This window comes from Gorilla gorilla, chromosome 3 (genome assembly GCF_029281585.2).
Source record: "Gorilla gorilla gorilla isolate KB3781 chromosome 3, NHGRI_mGorGor1-v2.1_pri, whole genome shotgun sequence".
NCBI lineage: Eukaryota > Metazoa > Chordata > Mammalia > Primates > Hominidae > Gorilla > Gorilla gorilla.
In genome coordinates this window covers 208,928,120-208,934,855 of record NC_073227.2, presented here as the reverse complement: position 1 = coordinate 208,934,855, position 6,736 = coordinate 208,928,120, and the positions used below count along the sequence as shown (strand labels likewise).

The following is a 6,736-nucleotide window of genomic DNA, read 5'->3' as shown; positions in this document are numbered from 1 at the left end:
ATAAGTGAGAATATGTGCTATTTGGTTTTCTGTTCCTGCTTTAGTTTGCTAAGGATAATGGTGGGGGGGTGCCCATCTTAATATTCCTGCAAAATCATCATATAGGCTCTGCTCAGAGGTTCATTTAGTCCTTTTTTTTTGCCTTCTGGAAGCAAAACATCTAAAAGAGAAAAAAATGATTATGGTATTCAGGAAATCCTCTGAAGCCATTCTCACTGAAGCTTCAATTTGGTCTGTGAAGAGCGGTGTAGCCGAGGTTCAGGAGAGGAAACTTTCTTTTTTTTTTTATTGTTAAATATATTCCTAAGAATATTTTAATCACTGTTATGTACATCTTTTGTTACATCATTATATCTATCATTTGATTGTTTGTATATTGGAAAGCTACTACTTTATTTTACACTTTTTTTTTTTTTTAGTATTTATTGATCATTCTTGGGTGTTTCTCGGAGAGGGGATGTGGCAGGGTCATAGGACAATAGTGGAGGGAAGGTCAGCAGATAAACACGTGAACAAAGGTCTCTGGTTTTCCTAGGCAGAGGACCCTGCGGCCTTCCGCAGTGTTTGTGTCCCTGGGTACTTGAGATTAGGGAGTGGTGGTGACTCTTAACCAGCATGCTGCCTTCAAGCATCTGTTTAACAAAGCACATCTTGCACCGCCCTTAATCCATTCAACCCTGAGTGGACACAGCACATGTTTCAGAGAGCACAGGGTTGGGGGTAAGGTTATAGATTAACTGCATCCCAAGGCAGAAGAATTTTTCTTAGTACAGAACAAAATGGAGTCTTCTATGTCTACTTCTTTCTACACAGACACAGTAACAATCTGATCTCTCTTTCTTTTCCCCACATTTCCCCCTTTTCTATTTGACAAAACCGCCATTGTCATCATGGCCGGTTCTCAATGGTCACTGTCTCTGTTGGGTACACCTCCCAGACGGGGCGGCCGGGCAGAGGCGCTCCTCACCTCCCAGACGGGGCGGCCAGGCAGAGGTGCTAGGAGAGGAAACTTTCATGGTGAGCATGATAAAAGCTTCCAACTCAAAGGCAAGATTCCTACAGAGGGCCTGTTACCGCTCATCTTACCCATGTTTTCACTCAGCTGCCTGACTCTTAGAGAATACTGGGGTTTCAACAAAAATTATTTCACTTGTATAACTTTTGCTATTTTTTGGATAGGTAGTATAGTTACATGTATTCAAATTTTCAAAATCTCATGCTTGAAATTTCAAAATGTATGAAAGACTCTGCAGCCAGACACCACCTGAGGGGCTCAGCCCTGCTAAAAGTGTGGGTCATGGCCCAGCTGTGTCACCATCACCTTGTTGGAAATGCAGACCCTGCCCTCAATCTGTGGAATCAGAATCTGCATTTTAATAAAATCCAGGCGATCCATAAAAATCCAGGACTGTTGTAGATGCGTGAGGGTAAACATGGCGAACCCGAGTCTTCGTGGGCGTAAACATGGCGAACCCGAGTCTTCGTGGGCGTAAACATGGCGAACCCGAGTCTTCGTGGGCGTAAACATGGCGAACCCGAGTCTTCGTGGGCGTAAACATGGCGAACCCGAGTCTTCGTGGGCGTAAACATGGCGAACCCGAGTCTTCGTGGGCGTAAACATGGCGAACCCGAGTCTTCGTGGGCGTAAACATGGCGAACCCGAGTCTTCGTGGGCGTAAACATGGCGAACCCGAGTCTTCGTGGGCGTAAACATGGCGAACCCGAGTCTTCGTGGGCGTAAACATGGCGAACCCGAGTCTTCGTGGGCGTAAACATGGCGAACCCGAGTCTTCGTGGGCGTAAACATGGCGAACCCGAGTCTTCGTGGGCGTAAACATGGCGAACCCGAGTCTTCCTGGGCGTAAACATGGCGAACCCGAGTCTTCGTGGGCGTAAACATGGCGAACCCGAGTCTTCCTGGGCGTAAACATCGCGAACCCGAGTCTTCGTGGGCGTAAACATCGCGAACCTGAGTCTTGGCTACAGCGCTTTCTCAATACCAGCATGGGAAGGCAGCCCAAGTTCAACTACGTCTTATTAGCACCCATGTCTTAGGATTGCCTAATTTACAAATCCGTAACACCTACAGCCACATGGGTTAGTCAACAGAGCTGGCAGGTGGATGGATGTCTAAGATCAACGCAATAAGTTTCACTAGCTTTGTTGCATAGAGCTAATCTGAGCAAGTGTATGAATACAACCCTCCACCCCACAAAAAAACTGATCACATGAAGAGGCCTACTTCAGGGGATACAAGTGGCCACAGTTTGAAAGTTCTTGCTCACTTAGAGGAGTGTGAGTTAGGAGAGAGAGAATATTGTCCTACTTTTCTTCTACTATTAAAAGGTCACTTATACTTTTTGAGTTTCTGTTTGAAGGCTCTAGAACTGATTCTGACGAATGTCCTATAATAACTCATCCTCCATTTGTACAAGGGAAGAAAAAAATACTACAAAGCCTCTACCTAGAAGTTAGAGTATCACGGCCTAACCTCTATCTCAAACAAATACGTGTGTGTTGTGGTAGGCATTAATAGATTTAATTTAGTACTGGATGCTCCTTTTGCTAATTTGGATAATCCTTCAAGGAATATAAGTAAGTTGAAAAGCAAATTATGCTTGGTTTCCACTTATTAAATGCAATCCAGTGCTGTGAATATAATGTCAGCTACTGTAGGTCTTAGGCATCCATAATTTCAAAGGACTGTTTCTGCATATATGAGTAAATACTTATGTATTCTGTCCCCTCTCTGTCTCACGAAAGGGAGCTTGTTCAAGGCTGTGGGTCCCTTGACCCCAACCTTTCCATTTGTATACATTCTCTCATTTCTGCTGCAAGGACTGACTGTGTGGACGCTCAATTGTGAAGCAGTGTCAGGCATAGAAGCTTTGTTTAGCTGGACTTTGAGCTCCATCAGAGCTGACTGGGTGAGACCTTCAAGGCTTAAATTATGATAAATGAGACAAAAATGTTATTTGCTGCTCTTTTCTGAAGTCACAAAATAACTTATTTTAAAATTATTATGAATCTGTTTTCTAAAAGGGATAATACATGTAAATGGTACAAACAGTAAAATGAAACAAGGTCAATGGTAAAAGGAAGTCTCTTACCCTTGACCTCGAGTCATCTAGTTTTCTTCCCAAGGGCAACTAATGTTACATTGTCTTCTGCAGCTTTTGTAGTCCCTCATCCAGGTGTCTCTTGCTTTGCTTCCAAGAAGGCAATTTATCACAAAAGAGCAACAGATTGCATTAAACAGTTATATTTTTTACAGTGGGAGACTTCATAGCTTTCTAAAATTTCCAGGTCTAAACCTGGGAGACAGTGCCTGCAGACTGGCTTTTTAGGAATAAAGGAAACTCCACAGATCCTTGCATGCACTGGGTTGTTCCATATAGAATTAATCCTGCTTCTATTGATGGAGCAAATGTTTATTTACAAAATTCCTCTGCTTCTTACTGAGACAGGCATTGAGAAACAGAATGATAACGGCCCCTTAGGGCTACCAGTAAAAACCGGTGAGTTCATGGAACATTTCTCATCCTTCACAATGACCTCTCATGTCTTTTTTAGAAGTATCCTCTAAGTTCCTGATTCCAAATTAGTTTGGGTAACACATACAGAAACTGAAAGTGATTTAGGCAACCGCAATTTTAAATATTAACATTTACATCAAAATAGACATTGATACACTGTGTATTTTTTTTCAGTTTTAACAAAGGATTTTATTTGTTGTTCCCTAAAAAGTAAAATCCAGAAAATAGCAAAACCCACTGCAAGAAGAGTTCTACAATAAAACATTTTCAGTCATTCTCTCTTCCTGTCTCATGGTGTACTCTTTCATGTACACGTCATCAGAAAGCAGACTGATAAAGGCAAACCCTGTGTGAAAGGCACATGGCACTAGGATTGCTCACCCCTGCTACACCTCCTTGGAAGCTAAGGGAAGCCTTTTCTGCAGTCTCCCCATTTTGATAGAAACTTATCACAATTTTTTTTTTTTTTTTTTTGAGATGAAGTCTCACTCTGTTACCCAGGTTGGAGTGCAGTGGCGCGATCTCGGCTCCCTGCAAGCTCTGCCTCCCAGGTTCACACCATTCTTCTGCCTCAGCCTCCTGAGTAGCTGGGACTACAGGCACCCGCCACCACGCCCGGTTAATTTTTTGTATTTTTAGTAGAGACGGGGTTTCACCGTTTTAACCAGGATGGTCTGGATCTCCTGACCTCGTGATCCACCCCCCTCTGCCTCCCAAAGTGCTGGGATTACAGGTGTGAGCCACTGCGCCTGGCCACAAAAAAAATTTTTTATAGCAAAATATTTAAAGGTCTCTTCCCCTGTTCTTCACTTCAGTTATCTACTAGAAAGGTACAGAATTAAAAAGTTTTTTTTCCCCCGGCTATGATCCAAACAATATTAAAGAACATCTGGGTTACTCTAAGTTCCTGGGTTTTATACTTGGATATTTACAGAGGAGTTGAACCTGAAGTTCTGCCACTCTTCAAAATGGGTGACTGAAGACAGGTTGTAATAGGACAGTTAAAAAAATTGATAGTCATTCTCTGATGGAGGGAAAGATTGATAGTCATTCTCTGATGGAGGGAAGCAAGCTTTCTCAACCATCAACAAATATGACCTCATTGGTCACAAGCCCTGCAGAGATCCAACAAGATTTGAGTTTTAAATACAGAACATATTTCAAAGAGAACCAGTAGAGAGTGCTGATATATGAACAGAATTGAATGCTGGTGAAGACAGAGTGTAAAGAATCCCAAGAAACTTTTAGTGCCAGTTTTCATTTAATAAGCCAGTAGTATAGCAACCTAAAAACCTTGGTGTGATGACACCAGGATGTTTTCATGGAATTGCAGCAGGAAAACATGATTGGCAGCGGATGCCCTCTGGCTCACAGCACCAACTTCTCCAAGAGGCTGGGGTGTGGGGCGGAGGTATTTCTTGCCAGATGGGAGCTCCTTGGTGAAGACTCCTTTCAGGAAAAGTTTTTTGGCCTCCTCTTCAGGAATCACTGGAAGGACCATGACACTATCCCCACCTTCCAATCAACTGGGGTGGCAACCCTCTTTTCTGCTGTCAGCTGGAGAGAGGTGACTACCCTGAGAATCTCATCAGAGTTCCTGCCAGTGGTAGCCGGGTAGATGACAGACAGCTTCGGCTTCTTATCAGGACCAATAACAAACACCACACGAGCTGCCACAGGCATGTCCTTTTCATCCTTCTCCGCTGGATCCAGCATGCCCAACAGGATGAAAAGGTCCCGATTCTTATCATGGATGATGGGAAAAGGTAACTTTTCTGTGGGTTCTTCACCACTGTAAGCATTGATATCCTTGCTCCAGGCAAGATGGTCCCCAGCACGGTCTATTGAAAGGGTAATCCGCTAGGTGCGGTGACTCACACCTGCAATCCCAGCACTTTGGGAGGCTGAGGTGGGCAGATCACGAGGTCAGGAGTTCAAAACCAGCCTGACCAACATGGTGAAACCCCGTCTCTACTAAAGATACAAAAATTAGCTGGGCGTGGTGTCGCACACCTGTAGTCCCAGCTACTCAGGAGGCTGAGGCAGGAGAATTGCTTAAACCCAGGATGCAGAGATTGCAGTGAGCCAAGATTGCACCACTGCACTCCAGCCTGGGCGACAGAGCAAGACTCCGTCTCAAAAAAAGAAAAATAAAAAGAAAGAAAAAAGAAAGGGCAATCAACTTAACATTCCTCTTGGCAAATTCCGGTGCCAGTTTTGCAGCTCTGCCAAGCTCTGTGGAGCACACTGGGGTAAAGTCCCGAGGGTGGGAGAAGAGAATGCCCAGTGAGTTTCCCAGGAAGTCCTAGAAACAGATGCGGCTGGCGGTGGTATTGGCCTCAAAGTTGGGAGCCACGTCCCCAAGAAGCCGACCTCCGGGCATAGCGGTGGCGGTGACGAGGAGGCGCAGCTTAGACGGCAACCAACCCGGTGGTTCTGGCGAAGAAGACGTTGTGTATTTACATACAAAAGTCATACGGGGTTTTAAGATAAAATAGAAGCCTTCAAAGAAGAATTAGGCCTGTGATAGCATATTTTACTGTACCACTAGAGGAAATCCTTGGAAAATTTGCCAAGCATTATAAATAGATAAGTCGCTGTGGAAGTTGAATGATGAACTAACCTTGGCATATACAAAATGAAGAGCAAAGAGCAGGTGTTAAAACTGGGATGTGGGAGGTTACAAGTTCTTCAACGCCTCAATCCAGTGAATACAATTTAATGATGTAACCGTCCATGATTTAAATAAAAAAAAAATTGATAAAACCCTATTGCATCTAACAATATGTCCTATGTTAATAGGATGTTTTTTGTACATGGTGCAATGAGAATATTTTTCCTATACTCCTAAAATTAAGATAATTGAAATTCTACTGTCAAACAAATGTTGATTTAAACATTTTTATTGCCTTTATCAAACACAGCATTGTAATACATGTTTTAAAAAAAGGTGAGCTCTAGGATGGGTGCAGTGGCTCATGCCTGTAATCCTAGCACTTTGGGAGGCCGAGGCTGGTAGATCATCTGAGGTCAAGAGTTCGAGACCAGCCTGGCCAACATGACAAAACCCTGTCTCTACTAAAAATACAAAAATTAGCCGGGTGTGGTGGTGTGAGCCTGTAATCCCAGCTGCTTGGGAGTCTGAGGCAGGAGGATCGCTTGAACCCGGGAGGTGGAGGTTGCAGTGAGGCGAGATTGTA

At 43.8% G+C, this 6,736-nt stretch overlaps 1 pseudogene; it reads right to left on the bottom strand.

The window, feature by feature from the left end:
* Window positions 1-4,333: 4,333 nt before the first annotated feature.
* On the bottom strand, window positions 4,334-6,329 carry LOC101148040 (peroxiredoxin-6-like; annotated as a pseudogene).
* Window positions 6,330-6,736: the final 407 nt, after the last annotated feature.